General features: G+C 39.2%; 1 protein-coding gene across 3 annotated transcripts in view; it reads left to right on the forward strand.

Moving 5' to 3' along the window:
- Window positions 1–20316, forward strand: part of KCNQ5 (potassium voltage-gated channel subfamily Q member 5) — a 502003-nt gene that overhangs the window by 444433 nt on the left and 37254 nt on the right. The gene's annotated exons all lie outside the window — the stretch shown is intronic.

A 20316-nucleotide genomic window follows, 5' to 3' on the forward strand; every position in this document is an offset into this window, starting at 1 on the left:
GCTCTCAAAATAGACTTTCTGAATATAAATGAATCCCTCCTTTCTGGAAGGCAGTTTGGCAACATATATCAAAAGCCTTTACATAAGCTTACACTTGGGTACATCCCACCCACAAATTTCTCTTCTAGGATATAATCGATACAAAGAAATAATAGCAGACTTTAGTAATAATGTTATAAATTAAAAGTTATTGACATACTGATGTGAAAAAAATGATCACAAAAAGTAAATTATTCCAATTTGCTGTGTGTGTGTGCGCGCGTGTGAATTTATGTATTTTATAGTAAAATGTCTGGGAAGGTTTTCAATGTATGGAGTTAACTGCATGTGGTGAAATCATAGTTATGTTTTGTTTCTTCATTTTGTTCACTTGTATTTCCTCCAAACCCCTCTCCTTAACATTGATTTCCTCCCAAATGGAAGGAGCAGCAGGTCTGAGTGCTGGAGATCCACCTCCTTGACTGTAGACATAAATTGTCTGATGAGGTTTATCAGCTCCTAGGACAAATAGAGCTGCTGGATTGGGCTTCATGGCTGACATAAAGTTCCACAGACTGGGTGGCTTAAACAAAAGAAATATTTTTTTTTCCCATTTCTGCAGGCTAGAAGCCTGAGATCTCCTTGGTTTGTAGATGGCTACCTTCTCTCTGTGTCTTCACTTTATCTGTGTCCAGGTTTCCTCCTTTTATAAGGACGCCACTCATTTTGGATTAGAGCCTATGCAGATGAGCTCATTATATCTCTTTTAACCTAATTATCTCTTTAAAGACCCTATCTCCCAATAGAGTGACATTCTGAGGTACTGGGGGTTAGAACTGCAACATGTCAGTTTGGGAGGGGTCCAGTCCAGCCCAGAGCAGAGCCCGGCTCACCACATCACAGCATCTCTGGGCAAGCTGGGCCACGCCTGTATTTTCACACCCACCTCTGGGTTCCCACTGCGAGAAGCATGTGTTACCCACAACGTGTCCGTATGCTTCCAGCCTGAGCTTCAAAAAGCATCCAACTTCATGCTGTGAGGTCCTTACAGCTCGCTGAGCACATCTAAACATAATATTTAAAGAATCTGGATTCTGAATGTGAAAAATGAATTCTGCTTGTATGTTAGGCCAGTGAAAAAGCATTTTTCAAGGACTCCTAGAGTCAGTACTATCCATCACAGTGTTTTCAGTTACTGCAAAGGTGTCACAGAGGTCAGACAGATGGAAACAGAAGTCCTATTCTCCACCAGACCACAAATTGGAAAGGTCTCCTGCCATTCATTTTCTATGCCATTCCATACAAGTGCAGCTCTGTTTCATTAGAAAGGAATTGCTTTTCTCTGGTTGACGTCCATCTCAATTGGTTCCAAGCTCCCCAAGTGACGGGAGGCCTGATTGCTATTCCGTTGAAGTAGGAATGTTGGCTGCCCCCCTGGAAGAGACCGTGATTCCTGACTCCTCATTTATCCAGTAGTCCAGAATTCTCACCACTGATTTAACTCAAGGTTAGATCTTAGGAAAACAGAAGTTCTCTTTACATACAAAAAAAAAAAAAAAAACCTGAAGTAAGTCCAATTGAAGTAAACTTTACTCCTGAATTATACATTTTTATTTATAGTGACTCTCCCAGTTTTAAGTATTTCTAAAACCCACTTACTACTCATAGAAAATAATATATGACACTATAGCCAATTCCCAAATACAGGGTAGGACCAAAGTAGGTTTATAGTTGTTTGTAAGAGAAAATAAAATAATTAATAAATAATAATACAAGAATAAATTCTGTTTCACATACTCACAACTAATTTGGCCCCACCCATATTCCAGATCCATTTGCTCATTCCCTTCTAGGGTTCCTTTTTCCACTTCTCTCTCCTGTACGTGTTGTAGGCATCTCGTCACCTAGGGAGAGAGCAGCAGAAAAAATCGTGGAAATGCAGGTTGGCTTTAAGTTAATAACCAAATTACATTTGGAAAATAATGGGCCTGTGACTGAAAAATACTGTAACACAAAAAAACAAAAGAAATTTAGGATTAATCTGTAAATTTTAACAATTACTGTGAAATCTCATAGCCTTTACTGCAGTTGGTATTATTTTTAATGATGCTTACAAAAGGTTATAAAATATTTCATGTTGTTTTCTTTTACTATAAATTTGGGTGAAATGCACATATTACACTTAAAAAGGGCACAGCTGCCTCCTAACAGTCCCCATTCGCATGCACCAAGGAAGTGGACAGTTGTTGAAGCCAGAAATGTACAAAGGGCATGAAGGGAAGAAGTAAGCTGTGAGGGACTGGTGTGGGATCGCCACAGCAAATATATTTCAATCAACATAATATGAGGATTATTTTTAGCTTATAAATCCAATAATAAAAGATAGAAATATTTCATTAATCAATAAATAGTAGTTAACTACTTAAGTAGTTAAGTAGTTAGGCAAATTGGGGAAATGGCCTCTAGATGACAAGTATCTGGGAAGAGACTCAGAATAGCAGCTGCACTGAGCTGTGTCTGTTTACCTAGGAGGGAGGAAAATGGTGGTCACTTAAGGCCTGTTTCAAGAAGCAAAAGGTGTGTCAAGAAGTGGACAGCTGTCAACAGCAGATGAGCAAATAGAAAGTGGCAAACTGCAAGTAGAAGGGATACCAAGCAGCCAAAACTGACAAGAATGAAACTAAAGCACAGCTAGGGGAAAGTCTCAATTTCTGGTGTCCAGTTTGCTACCTAGAACTGCTGTATTTGCTGGACCCTGCTGTGCTTGGGAACGCCTTTCAGAAGTACATTCAGAGTACAATCATCTTTATAGAGAAGGATAAGGAGGTAGTTTGAGGTAGTTCTACCACGCAGTGCATGAAAGAACCTGTCCTACATAGTTGAACATGTTTAACATTGCTTTCACTTCAGGGGAACATATCAGTGCTGCTGGGCAATTCTCAGGGCCCATGCTGGCTGCTGTGGGAGTTACAATGTCACCAGATGTTTATGAGAAAGACTAGACAGACCCAGTTGCAGGACATGCGTGGGGTCCATCTGAGCAGAGGCTGGGTGGGCTGAACATGCAAAATACCTTCCAGTTTCCTCGTTCGGGCACTGCTAATACTTCTTCTCTCTTCCATGTTCCTTTCTCTGCTCAGCCAATTAGGATGCATTTGGTTGCAGGGCACAAAAGAAGCAAATTCAAATACCTTAAACAATGATGAAATGTGTGAAACCACATATAAATAAGTTCAGAGGTAGGACAGCTCCTGGCAAGGCCCATCAGGGTCACTTCTCTATGATTCTCCAGTCCTCTTTGACTTTGCCAGCCTCCGCATCTGCCTCCTCCTCAGGGTGACAACAAGATGCTATAGCAGCTTCAAGCATCTTATCCAGACATAATACTTGGAGAGGCAGAAAGGGGATTGTCTTATGCTGGTATCTCTTCTTAAAGTGAAGAAAATGGTCCGTTCACACCTTCTTTTGCAGAATTGGATCTCATGCCTAAAATGATCACTGGCAAGGACAATGGGTGTGGCAGTCACCGATCAGGACTCGGCTCCTGAATCTGGGGCCAGAATCCCTGGAAACACAGGGGCCAGGTTGGGCCTGTAACTAGAAAGATTTCAGGATTCATATTTAGAGACTGGGCATTTGGAAAAGAACCTCTAGTGATGTCTCTGATAGAACCAAGAAAGTGAGCAGAAAGAATGCCCTTAAACATGTTTTCTCCCAAATATTCTGTCTACAGGTCATTTCTGTTCCTCTAAGTGGCTATGCCTTTCAAATATAAAAGACCAATTTGAAATTCTTTTTTTTTTTTTGCTTTCTTTTGCCACATAATTTTTATGAGATGTGAGCACAGAGGCCTAACTCTTTGACTTTCAAAAGGAAAAAGTGGTTGAAGGAGAATCTGAGGAAAAATAAATGAATTCACATTTAGGTTATGTAATCCTTCTTCACATGCCATCAGCCCATGCACCCCACCGAGGGAAAACGGGCACAGTTGCCTTCCTCGCCTCCTCACCAGCCCCAAGACACCTCACTCCTCAAGCTGCTTGCCTTGGAGACTCCTTCCCTCTCAGGCTAATGAAAATTAACTCAGCCTCCCTTAAAAATAACAAAAGAGTAGAAATGCACAGCATGAACTGCTGGAACCCTCAGCTCTTCTTGAAGATAATAAGTCCATCCCTTCCTCTTTTTTTTTTCTGGTTCAATTCTACTTAATGCCCCCTTCCCCGTAGCACCTGGAGGGCCACAGAATACACAATCAAGTCCTTAAAAAGTCACAGTGTGAAGAGAAAGAAAGGGGTCAGTCTGGGCCTGGGTCAACACCTACACAGCTGCCCAGGTGCAATTTCTTCAACCTCTGCCTTCTGGGGCCGCCAGTCTCCTAAAACTCTTGTTTGAGATTGTCGGTATAAGAATGTGAGAATACTGACAAGAAGGAAGCATTTTAGTGCAGTGATTTTGAAAACTATCCTAAACTAACAGACTCCTTTACCAACAATAGGACATTTTCTTCCAAGTGGCATAAATCACAAGCTATTAACATTTTATATTTGACTGCTTTATGCACACAGGCCTTTCATCTTGTACTAGTCCTCTATTACACAGACTTCTCAATGGCATCCACTTTCTTCATGTTTTTCTCAGTCTCCCACTTGACATATTTGTTTTGGTGTTTGCACTTAACATTTTTCTTGATTTTTCATATAGATGGCCCAGCTTCACCTGACTTCAATCGTAATTTTCCACAATATATCATACTTCCCAACACTTGGAAATTACCTGGTAATGACTCCACATTGTGTTAACAGAAATAGTTTTTTTTAACCCATTTACCACTTTTTTAAGTTAACTTTATTGGAGTGACTTTGGTTAATAAAATTATATAGGTTTCAGGTGTACAATATTATAATACATCATCTCTATATTACGTTGTGTGTTTACCACCCAAACTCAAATCTCTTTCCATAACTCTATATTTTGCCTCCTTTAACCTTTATTCCCTCCCTCACCCCCATTTCTCTCTGGTAACCACCATACTATTGTCTGTGTCTATGAGTTTATGTTTGTTTGTTGCTTTCAGTTTTATATCCCACATGAGTGACAGCACATGCTCCTTAACTTTCTCCACCTGACTTATTTCATTTAGCATGATATTCTCAAGATCTATCCATGGTGCCACAAATGGCAGTATTTCATCTTTTCTTACAGCTGAGTCGTGTTGCATCGTGTGTATGTACCACACCTTTATCCAATTGTCCATCGAACTATGTGTCAGTTGTTTCAGTGTCTTGGCCCCTGTGAATATAGGGGGACATACTCGTATATCTTTACAAATGTTTTCACATGTTTCAGGAAGGTGCCCAGAAGAGGGGTTGCTGGGTCATAGGTTAACCCCATGACAGAAGTAATCCTTATTAAAGCAGTACTCTACTGGGGCTTTAGTTTCACCTGTCTGTACACTTCCCTGGCAGGGAATCCCTGACAGAGGAGCATGCCCACTCCTGTGAGCTCTACCTGAGGGTAACAAAACCTGAGGGCTCTCTTTCACAAGCAAACAAAAGGATTTCTTGAGAATAACTGGACTCTAAACTCTGGAAATTAACACTCCATAGCTTCCTCTATACCACTTATTTGTTTGCATAATTCCCTGCAAATCCTACAAAGTATGTTCGGTAGGATTCAGAAACACATTTTCAGCTCTTCGCTAAAAAAAATGGTGAAAACCACTACCTGGAGGAATTTTCTGGTATAAAGGTCAATTTCTCCTTTAGTTGTCCAGGTTCCTCAATCGGTCATTCAGTCTGTCAGTCAGTCCTTAGTCCTCTCCTGTGTGTGCAATACTCTTCCCGTCTCCCTAAGATCTGCTCTGTGTTCTGAGGAGAGAGACCTGTCAATCTCTGGTCATAGATTCTAAGTGACCAAGCATTTATTATATTTTGGCAAGGGCTGCTTTTTCCAATGCTTTTTGTAAAATACCTGTTCTTAGTTTTTAAAAATTAGAGAAATGCATTTCTATTTTGATTGGACTAGAGTTTTCCCTGGCTTTTATTCTAATCCAAGTACTGTGTATTTCTGCCTAGATTATTCTAGGTTCTGCCCCAATACTTGTTGTCACCTTACACTGATAGGAAAAAATATGCTTTGTTCCTATTGATAGAAAAAAAAAGCCTTTCTATTCAAGATATGAGCTATAAACAGACTCCATCTCCTCCCTTCAAGCAGCCTCTAAGCTGCCAAATGAACTCTGGATACGACCTTAAGCCATACCTTCCTGGTTTCCACAGATCCAGGATTCATTGAGAACGCAGGGCTATAAACTGGCACTCTGAATTTTGTTTCACTTTTACAGGGAAGCGTGTGCATGCATGCGTGTACATTCATGCTTTAAAATGAATTAGAATGTTGCGTTAGTTATCTATTGTTACATAAAAATTGGCCCCAAACTTGGCAGTTTAAAGCAACAGACAATTATAATCTTGAGGTGCCTGTGGCCAGGAATCCAGCAGCAGCTTGGCTGGTGTTTCAAACTCGGTCTCTCATGGGGTTACAGTTAAGCTCTCGCTGGGCACGAAGTCATCTCCAGGTTCACCTGGAGGGAGGCTCTGTTTCCAAGCTCACTAGAATATTTGCTTGCAGGCCTCACTTCCCTCTACACCAGCCCCTCTATAGACAGGCTGAATGTCCTCATGACGTGCAGCTGACAGAGAGTACACACTTGAGAGAGAGAGCACCCAAGACAGAAGCTGCAGTCTTTGATAGCCTAACCTCCAAAGTGATATGCCAGCACTTCTGTCTTATGGTAGTGGGCACACAGACCAACCTGGGACACTCTAGAAGGGGACTGTACAAAGGGGTGGACACCAAGAGATGGATATCATTGGGGGCCACCTTAGTGGCTGGCTACTGCAAATGCTTTTGAATCGGGTATGTCTTTCAAGCAACAGATCTCCACCATTCCCTGTTGTCTTTGCCAGAACCCCCACCACCAGCTCCCTGTCCCTTTCAAATGCTTCCTTTCCCTGCCTGCCGCTGATGCCTTTGGGTTTGTGACTGCTAGCCTAACCATTTTATGTCCAGTGTCCTATGTAATATACATAACTCATACCTTCAACCTTGACCACATTAGAACTAAACTATTATATTCCATTCTTAGTACAGCCTTTCAAAAGTGATACTTTAAAAATATTGAATATTTGATTAATGTGACGAAATAAAAGAAAATGAGAGAGCAGGAAACCAGCTGGTCAGTAGCAAAACCAAATTCTTCTGACCTCTACCCCAGGGCTCTATTTTTTGCCATGTGCAGCCCGTCTTCAGCTGCTTCAAGTTGTCGAAGAGAGGTTCTTGGTCTCTTCAAAGGGCAGAACCAGAACCAACGGTGCTGCATCCATTTTCTAGCTCAATATCATGGTTGTCCTGCAATTAGAGACCCCGTGCCAGTAGAATACAGTCCACCATTGGAAGCCTTCAAACCAAACTTCAATGGTCAACATTCAGGGATTTTGGAGCCCTTAAAGAAGAAATCCAGCCAGACAACTCCTACGAAATTTCCTTCCATATCTGACTTTCTGAAACTACTCCTCTGGCTCTTCCTTAACTGTTAACTCATCCTCCCTGGAAATTCCAAACTGAAATGTGGAAGAGGGCAAGCAGGGCTGGCTGGGGATTGCCGGGAACACAATTCCTGTCCTGACCCTAGTCTCGTCTCTGACTGTCATAGAGTAAAGTGGTTCCCATTGCTTATCACCTCCTGGAGTCCTCCTCTTTCTCTCCCCTTTCCACTGTCAGCCGCAGCCCTCAATTTCCTGTGAGGCATGTCATGTGCCCCACCTATTGTTATGAGGTGTATGTGCCGGCTCCAGAATGGAGCATTTGCAGAATTTGGGTAAGTCTTCCACTGGCAGGTTCCAGTCAGGTGGACAAGTATTTGAGGGCTGCTCTCAGGGCTAGCATTTTCCTGAGCCCTGAAGGGAGCAAAGTGAGTCAACGTGATGACTGCCACCTCAAAGAACATGCCATTTGTCTATAAGTTTTACCAGCTAGTCCCACCCCAGTTACGGTCTTGATTGAAACCCGGGGGGGAGTGGGGGGGCGGGGGGAACAAAAGGCATCTTCCTTACTCTTCAGACTTCGCACTTTTCAAAAATAACCTGTGGGTGACCTCTGAAATGGGCATAAAATGAGCACAAAGTTACCCATTACACAAATCACAGAATTTAGGCCATATTTAAGAAAAGCACTTCGTAGTTGCATGGTGGTTTTTCATTTGTATATCTCAAATTATTTCCTTCAAAGGCACACTTAGTTGTCTGCTTCACAAAGAGAAACCAATATGACACAATTTTAAAATTATATTTAATCGCTTTCATGGTGTGCTCTACTTGGTAAAGAAAATTAAAAAATGTTAAGGAAAGGCCAGGATCCTGTTTCTGCAACGGATGGCTGACACAGGAAAAAAACCCGTTACCCAGGCATTGCTTTCTCCTATCTGGAGTATGAATCTCACTTACATTGCCCCAAATTCCTTTTATTTTATTTTCAGTGTCTAATTTTTCCCAGCATTTCCTCTCTTGTTATCTTTTTCTTCTGTTGCCATGTACAATGCATCACAAGAGCTCCTGGATTCCAAAAATACAGGAAATCTCAGAATATCAACTGGGGAAAATTAATTTCTATACCTCTAGTTACAAAGATTCATTTGCACATGAAATCTTTAACTCCTGGTAGTGACAAATTTGCATTTCCACTAATCTAATGCAGTAACAACGGCTGTACCATGTCATTCTGTTGGAGTCAGTGACTAATATTTCCCAAAATTGATCTGAACCTGTGTTCCCATGATTTCATTTTGGTTGAAAAATGTCATGACCTCATGTCTTCTTATATTTGTATCAGTTATCTGTTGTGGCAAAATTATCTCCTCCTCCCATATTCAGCGGCTTAAAACAGCAACTCTTTATTTAGCCTGCAGTTCTGTTGGCCAGTACTGCTGGTCTTGGCTGGATTCACTCGTGCATCTGGGATCAGCTGCCGGGTTGCCTGGGGGCTGACTGGCCTGAGGAGACCTCAGCTGGGCTAACTGCTCTCTGCCCCACGTGGTCTTTCAGTCCAGCAAGTGGGGCTGACTCAGGTGGTGGTGGGTACCTAAGAGGAATAAGAGCTGAACCTGCAAGACCTAGTGAGGCTTAGGCTTAAACTCTTACAGAGTGATGTCCACTGTATCCTGCTGGTCAAAGCAAATCACAAGCACAGTCCACATCAAAGGACTGGGGAAACAGACTCCACTTCTGAAGGTCAGGAGGTCCAAGAATTGTAACCAGTATTGCAATCTACCACCTCAATTGTTTGTAGCTTATTTGCTTTTATTCTTTGCAATATCCTATTGGTTCTATGAACCAATGTGTTAGTGTCTGATTCATTTTTTATTCCTCCCTTAATTTTCCTTCATTTCCAGAGTCTAAGAAGGATAGGGAATAAAATAGCGTTGTTATCACCTAACATATGTCAGGTACTGACTATGCATTTTCTATTGGTTTATTCAATACCCATATAGCCATTTTGCAAATAAGAAAATTGAGACTCAAAAATGTAAATAATTTTTTCATGTAGCTCAGTCCAAATGCTGGAGTTGGGGTTTGAAATTTCATTTAGATGTTTAATTCCAAAGCTCTTTATGTTCTACCACACTCCTCAGCATGTTCTCTGTTTCATATATGTCGCATCACTAATAAATGAAGTTTGGTGTAAATCAGCTATAAGTTAAGTGTTGCTCAAAGGGGTTACCTTCTTTCTTCAATTGATATGGCCAATCTGCTCAAGGCATGCCTCTTTGTCGTTATATATACACAACAAATATTCTCTTCCTTCCCTTCAAGTGTCAATTAAGGTAATGCATCAAAAACTCTCATTATTTTTTTAAAGCAACAAAACATTGCCATCTCTGGCCAGCTTAGTCCAAATAGTTTACACATTGGAATTTCCTGGCAGTATTACTGCTAGGGTAATAAGAATTGAAAGTTGAGAAAAAAATCAGATTTATTTCAAATTACCCAAAAGACTTGACTAATGAATGATGCCAATTTGTGAGTTTATCATGTCAGACATTGAAAACCATGACTGCTCTGAGGTCAGATGTCTCTGAATATGATTCAAAGAAGTCAGATCTCATCCTTTTGAAAATTAAATAAGTTATTTTTAAATAACTTTGTTGTTGATTCAGAATGTTTCTCACTGAAGTGAAGTACTATCTGTCTTGGTCTAGAATGGCAAAAGCAACCCAACGGTATCTCCTCACTTGACCGAGTTCGGTCATTTTGCTGTGCAAGGAGGGTGTCTGGGATGCGGCCATCAGGCATGGACCAGTGACCACCCCGGTTACCTGCACGTGGTCGGCCTTTGCTTTGCTATAATCACATGGCTTTGCTAGGATTACCTGAACATTTGTTCTAACAAAGGCAGTCCTGCTAGTCTATGATTTACCGTGCACTGATTCCAAACCTGTAGAGGGTTTACTAGTGGAACTACAAATGCCTACAAAAGTTAATTTGTGTTTTCACAAAGTTGGGAGTTTTATGTCTTTTTTTTCCTATTGGAAAGACTAAGTGCCTTGAGTACAGTGAGTTCTCAAGGAATTCTTATGAAAATTAAATTAATTTGACACACTGGTGAGAAAACCAGTCTTGAGATGAAGTGGAGTTTGTTTCAAATTCTAATCCCTCACTAGGTTGGGTGAGATGAGGCAAGTAACTTATCCTCATTGTACTTCTTCTCTCTCTCTGTCTTTACAGTAGCAGGAATAATCCCTACCTAATAAGGCTGTGTATAAAATAGTGAGATATAGTGCATGTAAAATAACTGGACAATGTCCAGCATAATATCTGTTATTAAGAATAGATACATGTCTTGCTATGATTTATTAATTCATTAATGCTAATTTTCATGAGTTAAAGTGATAGGCTTGATTAATTTGCATGTTTTCATTTTCCCTTCTTCTAGTACCAGATGGTAGCTCCTACCTATGGTAAATGTAAGTTTAAAAGTTATGTTCATACAAACTTTAGCCCTTGATTCCTTAGACTGAGTTTTAGAGTCTTCTTGTTGAATAATTTATATAATCACAAAATAACATCACCTTTACTATACCTCATGCTATTATTATTTATGAGGGATTGTTCCCTTTATTAAAGATGGCATAAATAGTTCATTTGTTCTGGAAGAGAAGTATTAGTTTACTAGACAGCCCAATGTGTGGTATGCAATAGTTGCTTAGAAAATATTTATTGTGTATGAATGAATGATGAATAGCTAATGAAGAAATGAATGATTTATTGTTTAGCTATTCGGGGTCAATTCATAACACCTTATTCATAAAAGTTGCTCTGAGATTGTGAAAAGCCCACACATAAATAAGATGTATCACTGCAGCACAGAGTGTGATGTTATTAAAAGTGTTTGTTGCTGAATCACAGAATGCTGAGGTATTTAATAAAGTGACTATGTGGGTGATTTTTTAAGAAGGTAATGAAACTCTTGAATTGTTTTATAGTTGCAATAATTTTTAAAAGAATAGATGAAAACATACTTCAGTGTTCCCATTTGAATAAAGGTAGTCAATATAGTAACATATGAAATTAAAAAGAGGAAAAAAGATGTTATATTTTTTTCTGTTTACCTTATGGGCATTTATTAAGCCATTGTTATAGTGTGATCAGCAATTTTAGCACTATAGATGATATTAATTATTTCTGAAAACTCTCTAGTGCTTCATATCATCACTCAAAACAGAAAGACTCCTTTTAATTATTAGGAACTATTCCATGAAATTTTTCCAGCATTTCTGCTAGTCATTAAGTAAGGTTCTTTGACAATCCTTAATAAAGTATCTTAGTGGGAGAAGGCAGTGTGTGGAGGTGGAAGAGGGTATAGGGGCATAAATGGTAATGAAAAAATACAATAAAAAATTAATTACTTTAAAAAAGAATCTTAGAGAAATTCATATTATAATTAATGTAATTTAAGATGTTGATAATGCATGAACTATCTACTCAAACAGTGTAAGTTGGATCTTTGATCTTAAAAAGAAAGTACAGAAGTGTCGTATTAGTAAGTTCCCTCATTAGTGTGCATTAGTATTTCTAATTAGCAAGCCTGAGAACAAACACAATAAAAATCAAGTTTGCCAGATCAACAAAGTGCTGGTTAATGTATTCGGTGAACATGGTTAGATTGCTATTTTGATTGTAACCAAGTTTCCTGTGGTTGGCAGGCCTGCTAGTCACTTAGTACCCATCTTGGTGATCAGATCGACTGCCGTGGTATTGCAGTGCTTGTGTTCAGGTAACCATTATTTTATTAGCTCAAGAGGAATAATAATGCCAAAGAGAAGCCATGAAATGTACATACAGATAGGAGAAAACATAGTGCCTGCAGGTTTTGGTGCTATCCAAGGCCTCAGGCATCCACTAGGGGTCTTGGAACGTATCCCCCTCAGATGAGAGGGACTCCTGTTCTTTCAGACTCCAAGTTAAGTGGGTTGCAACCTGTGTGCACTTCTGTGTACCATCTGGTAGGGAAGCATGTGAATAACACCCCTGGCAGGGGGCAATAAGAAAACTCAAGACAAAAAAAAAGGGATTTCATCCTTTATATCAAAGCAGTGGGTGATTTTTTTTAAACATCTGAGGTAGAATTGATGATGAGATAGGATAGGTTGAAGAGAAGTAAAAATGAGGAAAGTGCACCAGGCACAAAAAATGTGTCTATGGTGCTTTTCAGTCTATGGTAGAATGCCATAAAATTAAATTAATGGGTCATGATTAGCATTTTTTAATGAAATGAAGCAAGGTGATGTGCAAAGTTATGAGATGAGATGGGAAGGTACGGAGTTAGATGGGATGGTGTAGGACAGAATAGGAAGTAGGATGTGTCACAAATAATAAGATCCAGCATTATTTCAAGAGCCTTTTAGGTTTTTTCTAAAGAATTTTTATTTTACCAATGTACTATATATGCCTAGTTTTTAAAGCCAAGTGATGAAAAATAACACAAAATGAATCACAGGCTTAACTGTAAAACATAAAGCTGTAAACCTTTTTTTAAACATAAGAGAAGATCATTAGGATATAGAACTAAGGAAAGAGTTCTTAGACTTGGTACCAAAATTATGATCCATAAAAGGAAAATTGATAAAGTGGACTTCATCAAAATTAAAAAACTTTCATTCTGCAAAATAGTATTAAGAGGATGAAAAACAAGCTTCAGAATGAGAGAAAATACTTTTAAACCACATATCCAAGAAAAGTCTAGTATCTAGGTTATATAAAGAACTCTCAAAAAAACAGTAAAAAAATAAAAGGTGAGTGAGAAAATGAATTAGAAAATGGGCAAAAGACTGAACAGATGTTTCACCAAAGAAGACATAGGAATAGCAAATAAGCTCATGAAAAGATGTTTAATATTATTAGTCATTAGGGAAATGGCAATTAAAAACCGTAGGCGATATCACTGCAGACCTATCAGAAGGACTGGAATAAAAAAGAGTAACAGCTCAAAACGCTGGGGAGAATTCAGAGAGCTGGGCCACTCCTGTATTGCTGGTGGGAAGGTAGAACAGGACAGTCGCTCTGGGACAAAGCATGGTTGTTTCTTATGCAACCAAACATGCAGTTACTATATTACCCAGCAATTGTATTCTTGGACATTTATCCCACAGATATAAAAATCTGTGCTCATATAAAACCTATGCATGAGTGTTTATAGCAGCTTTATTCATTATAACCAAAAGCTGGAGAAAACCCAAATGGCCTTCAATAGGCTGTGGAATACTATTCAGAAAGAAAGGTGAACAATGCACAGCAACTTGAATGAATCTTGAAGGAATTACACTGAGTTAAAAAAAAAAAAGCCAATCCCAAAGGTCACATAGTAGGTGATTCTATTTATATAACATTCTTGAAATGACAAAATTATAGAAATGGAAATTAGATTAGTGGTTGCCAAGAGTCATGGCCGTGAGATGGGAGAGAGGGAATGTGACTCTCAAAGGGCAAAATGAGGACTCCTCTTGGTGATGGAAATGTTCCACATCTTGACTGTATCGATGTTCCTATTCGGGCTGTGACAGTGTGCTATAGCTTTGCAAGGTAACATAATTGGGGAAAGCTGAGCAAAGGGTACACAGGACCCGTATTATTTCTTACAACTGCATGAGAATCTACAATTACAAAATTAAGTTGATGATTACAATTTACCAAATTGAAAGTTTAATTTAAAATAACAAAATAGATTAAAAGTCAAGTAATATAAGCCCTTTGTAACAGAATGTGAGGGTTCCCTGCCTCAACCCGCCCATTCTACCACCAGACATCTTTCCAGAAACCACAATTTCTATTTTTTATCTGTTTCTTCTGATAGTTACAATTTCCCATATTTTTTCAATAGTATGTATGTATAGTTAACTTCTGATTAATCATTTTGAACATGTTTAATTCCAATCCTACTAAGTGAAGATTTAGCTTTTCTTTTTAACTTTTCACTTTTTGACTTCTGCAGATCCTCGGATCCTTCTAACCTAGGTTTTGCCCTTGATAAGTCAAAATTCAGTGTCTGCATTATACATGTGTGTTATACTGTACTATGATTGTTTCTTTTTTCTTTAGCTTTTCCTGTAGTAAGTAAATGCCCTGCTTGTTACCACTGTTGTCACTTTCATAATTCTTCCCACACTTTTCAAAATTACCTCAGTAACATTACCCACAAAGTCAATTGCATCAGGTGACCAATCAGTTTATATTGTAATTATTCTTGGAGAATTCATGCTGAAAACCTCCATCCTCCTTTTGGCTAAGCTGACCCTCTTAGCCTGCTGCATATTCATTACATTTTTAATTTCTTTCTATTTTCTTCTAGATTGAATTTCCAGTTCACAGGATCTCATATTCCTGTCTTTCTTGATTTTTTCTTTTTTAAAGATTTTTTTAAAAATTTTAAAGATTTTATTCATTTATTTTTAGAGAGAGGGGAAAGGAGGAAGAGAGGGAGAGAAACATCAAAATGTGGCTTCCTCTTGTGTGCCCCCTACTGGGGACCTGGCCCGCAACCCAGGCACATGCCCTGTCTGGGAAATGAACCCCCGACCATTTAGTTTGCAGGCCAGCATTCAACCCGCTGAGCCACCCCAGCCAGGGCAACCTTGATTTATTCTTATTTCAGAAAATAAAACACCTGTATTTATTAGACCAAAAAAATGGTATGATGGCAGAGGTGTGGCCCTGACTGCTGTCGATGTTCCTATCGCTGGTTCACACCAGTCCTACCTGGAACAATAACCCCCTCCCTGGTGTCCTGTGATCACATAGGCTTTTCCTTCACCTCATCCTGTTCCTGTTGTGTCTCCTGTGCCCAGTCTTCCTCTCTCTCGGTTGACTTTCCCATTTTGAAGAGGTACACCACCCAGTACATTGACAAAGAGTGAAAGGAAAGCAAAATTTTTTGAGACCTTACATGCCTGAAAATGGCCTTTTTCCATCCTCATGCTACTTGATAGTTTGGCTTGGTATAGAATTTAGGCTAGAAATAATGTCCCTTCAAAATTTTGAGAGCATTGTACCCTGTGTGCTTGTTTTCAGTATTTCTGTTAAATCCACAGCCATTCAAATTTTTATATGTGAGCAGTGGGGGTGTTTGTTTGTTTGTTATCTTTAGAAGTTTGTAGAATTCACTTTTTGTCCCATGTTCTGAATTTTCATAGTGATATTTCTTGGTATAGGTATATTTTTATCCACTGTAGTGGATACTCAAGGGGTCATTTCAAACTGGTAATTTATGACATCCTGTTCTGGAATACTTTATTGCTTTTTTTTATGATATCCTCCCTTCCTTTTCTCTGTTGTTTCTTATGGAAATCCATTATTTGGTGATTGGATTTGTGGACTAGTCCTTTCATTCTTATCTTTTCTCTCCTATTTTCCACCTTTTTAAAAACTTTTAGCTCTACTTCCTAGGAGTTTTGACCAACTTTATCAGCTAAATGATAGATCTCTAACAGAGATTTTTATTCCTGCTATCATTTCTAAGGTTTTTTATTGTTGTTGCTGTTTACTAAGTGTCCTTCTGTTTTAGCTTCTTATGTTTGTTTCATAGATAAAGCATCTTGCCTTATCTCTGTGAAGATATTAATGACAGGAACTTGAAATTTTCTTTTCCTTCTTTTGTTTCTTTTTAGTTCATTTTGATCTCTGTCTTTGTATGCAAAGTCTTCCTCAGAGATTTAGTAAACCTCGGATGTCTCCTCATAATGAAGTGTGGAAAATGCGAAGAGTGACTGGCATTTCTGAGCATGTAGCTAGAGGCAATCGACTTTGATCTTCACCATAGGTTGATCTGGGTCAACCATTTCTTGAAAAATTTGTGGTGTCAATATATGTATCTCTTTTTTCTTGGCCTACTCAGATTCCACAGAAAGTTCTTACCCAGACTCCTAGCTGGAGGGTAAAGGTTATTATTGACAGGACTGTTATTAGTGATGGGATGCCAGTAGGCTCCCGATGTTCATGGTGTATATAGTCACTTGACACCCCAACATTTGGCATGATGCCCATCCTTAGCTGGGCCTGATGACCCCTATTTCAGAGACTTCCAGTCAGTCCCATACTGGCAAAGAGAGACGCATATGCCCGAGGGTGTGGGGCAGATTGCCCACTACCTTCCTGTCTTGTTATTTCCAGAGGTCCCTAGTGCTGCCAATTCCTGAGGCTTTTGAGTTTTCTGAAGTGTAAATTTTGTTGTTTCTCAGCTTTTCCCAGTGTTGGCATAGGATTTTCTCTCTGGTGTCAGCTAGTCAGTTAGGTAACTTGTCCATCTGCTTTCTTACTTCCAAAATTATGCTGTTGCTGCCTCCTCTCCTATTCTATCCTTTTATGAGTTTATGTCTTTTTAAAAAGTTTCTCATCAGTATGTTTTTAGTGGGTTTTTCTGAAGGATCAGAAATAGATGTCTGTGTTCAATCTACCATCTTAACCCAGAAGGGAATTTTTCTGTGTCTGTGTGTGTGCTGATTCACAATGTCAAGTGCATTTCTCGTTGTGGATGGAAATCCAAAAATTTGAAAAGTGCTGCTAGGGCATGCCACCAACAAAGAGTCAAGTCCGTACAAGACTAATTGGAGGAGATATAAGTGGACTAGATAGTAATGAAAAAATACAATAAAATTGAATTTTTTAAAAAAGACTAGTTGTATCTTCTCCTTCCTGTGAAAGCCTTTTATGTAACTGAGAGAATTTTAAAGGTATGTGGGGCCATTTTTTTTTTCAGAATGTGGTATTTCACAGAAAACTCTAGATCTAACTCTTTTTAGGAAAAAGAAGTAAGCTTCACTCCCTCTGATACTATATTCGAATGGGCCTCTTTATTTCTATTATGGGTACTAAGGATTATTTGTTCTGGTTCCCAAATTCTCTGTTCCATGGTAGGAAAACCATAACACCAAAAAGTAAAATAAACAGCAATCACAGTGAAGTTATGCAATCTCTATGAATCTGTAGTCTTCAATTGTGCTAACATTTGCTATATAAATTATACCTACTTGGGTAAAAATACACAGGAAAATGCAATTTCCTGTTCAAAATGTTAAAATTATCTCTTCAACTAGAATACTGGTTTAAAAACTCCAGAGGATATCTTACTGTGAAACCAATATATGTTGCAAATATAAATACTTGGACTTTTTCTCAATGAAAACAATTTTTTTTTCAGATATTCTAGCATCTTAATGGTATAGCCTAGAAAAAAATTAATGGGAATATGTTCACAGGTGCATCAGAAAGGTTTTTACAATGTTATCTTTTACTTCTATGGGAATTCAACGAGATTATTTCCTAGTTCTTTTTGAGAGGGAAGGGAGGGAGATAGAGAGAGAGAGAGAGAGAAACATCAATGTGCGGTTGCTGGGGGTTATGGCCTGCAACCCAGGAATGTACCCTGGCTGGGAATCGAACCTGGGACACTTTGGTTCCCAGCCTGCGCTCAATCCACTGAGCTACGCCAGCCAGGTATTTCCTAGTTCTTAATATGAACTCATTTCTGAGCTGTTACCCTAAATCTCCTAAGATTTAGAATTCAGTAAACAATGGTTGCATGACCGAAATTTCACAATTTGACCCTGCAATACTAGCAATATAAGGTACTAGGATAAAGGTGACATTTGGAAAAACACATGGGTGTGAATATTCAACAGTGACATGTGAAGTTACACTACATATCACTGTAATATATTTACATTTCTATTAATGTTACACTGCTTCTGAAGAGAAAAATACATCTAGGTTGCCTCTTCTGTTATACCAATATGGATGATATAGATAATTATAAATTTATAGACCCAAGAATTTGAAGTGGCTATATTTCAACCTAAAAATAAAGTCCCAGAATATGATTTTATTCAACAAATATTTCCTGAGTTCTACTATAGAAGTTATTCATTTTCTTACTTGAAATTCATTTTGCCTCTTAAATATTTTCATGGAACATTGGTGATGGGGTCAGGATTCTATTTTTAAATCCTATAAAAACTAAACACTATGAGGAAAATTGGGATGTTTTTCACAGTAGGATCATGAAGTATACCTAGCCGTGAAAAAATCAGCCAAAAAAATAAAACATAAGAGAACACGATGAGAACAAAATCCAGGTTAGCTAATAAGTTATACTTTGTGTAACCCTAATTGGTCTCCTCAGTAAATATCAGCAGACAGTTCCAGATGCTTGAAATACATCAGAGAACAAGGTCCTGGTCTTTGTAGAGCTGACATTCTAATAGAGAAGATAAATAATGAACACAAACGAGTCAATTCTTTAGTATATTAGAAGATTTCAAGTGCTATGAAAAAAAAAGAAAAAGAGAGCAGGGGATGGAGATTCAGATTGGTTGGAGGTAGAGGGGGTGGAGCATAGTAATCTTAAATTGGGTGGTCCAGGTGGTTCTCCTGGAAATGATATGGGGAAAAGGGACCTAACGCAGCTAATGAGCCTGGAGGCTGTCTGGAGGGGAGCATTCCCCAAAGGGAGCCCTCCAGAGAGAGAAGCCTGGCTCCTTCAAGGAGCACCCAGGAGGCCTGGGAGCAGAGAAAGGGGCCTGTAAGGAAAAGAACAGGCAGGAGACTGTTGGGAAATGAGGTCAGAGAGGAAGTGGGGAATGGGCAGACATACAGACCTGCAGGCCTTTTAAAGACTTGAACTTTTACTCTGGGAAAAATGGGGTGCCACTGGAGAATCGTGAACTCAGAGACACGATCTCAATTTTAAAAGGATTGCTCTGCCCTTAATAGCCCTGTGTCTCTGGCCATTCAGTGTTGCTGAGCTGCAGTTTCTTTGCCTGTTAAATGAGCATGATATTTCTAATCTGATAGTATTATATTTTGAATTATAGTTCACATTTGTAAACCACAAAATATACAAGGATTAAATAAATACAGCTGCCATTAATAAAAAAGGGCCTATGCCTGCACACCACAAAGTGTCAGGGCAGAGGCCCTGAATTCAGCCATCTCTAAACACAGAGTGGAGAAACAGGGGCTGCCATGGCCTCTCGGCCAACACCTCACTGAAGACACTCATCCCTCGACATCCAGGAGATGATTCTCCACGTGAACAAGAACACAGTGAAGGACCGTCTGCTCAACCTCAGAGTTCATGTAGTTTCAAAGTCCTATATCCAGGCATTACTGAAGTCACAGAAGCTGCTGTCGTGGTGCCCAGGGAAAGTGTTCTTATCATTCATGAAGCAAAGGAGCGTTAAGTGTCTTCTTTGCACTGCACAGTGTTCTCGGAGCAGATGGCACAGGGGTGAGAAGACAGACAGTAGGCAGGTACATGATTGAGAAGACATGGTCCCTGACCTCACAGAGCTTTCTATCTGCAAGGAAATGGGTTTCTAAACAATCAATGATAACACTGTGTAGTAGGAACCATAAGAGAAACGTGTCCACAGTACAGGAAGACAGGGCTAGATCGGTGGCAGGATTCAGGCTGAGTTCCATGGAAGTGGTAGACTCTTGAAGGGCTTGTGATTGCAGAGCTGATCTGAAGCTCCAAACTGTCACACTGCCTTCCACACCTCTCATCCTCTTTGGTTTGGATAATGCAAAATAAAAGTGATTGCTAAAGTACAAAATAAAATTGTTTTCAAAATGGCACAAAAGTTATATGTGCTAAAATGTAAATGGTGTGTTTTAAATACCTTGTTGGTCTCCTTGTTTTTTGGTGCCCCTTGGCTTTGTGGGACTGTATGCATATTTTAATCTGTTCACTGGAAATTCAGCACCCAGAGAGTGCCAGCCAAAAATAAGT

Source organism: Phyllostomus hastatus, unplaced genomic scaffold, assembly GCF_019186645.2.
Source record: "Phyllostomus hastatus isolate PE091 unplaced genomic scaffold, TTU_PhHast_1.1 phas_contig_40, whole genome shotgun sequence".
In the NCBI taxonomy this organism is placed as follows: Eukaryota; Metazoa; Chordata; class Mammalia; order Chiroptera; family Phyllostomidae; genus Phyllostomus; species Phyllostomus hastatus.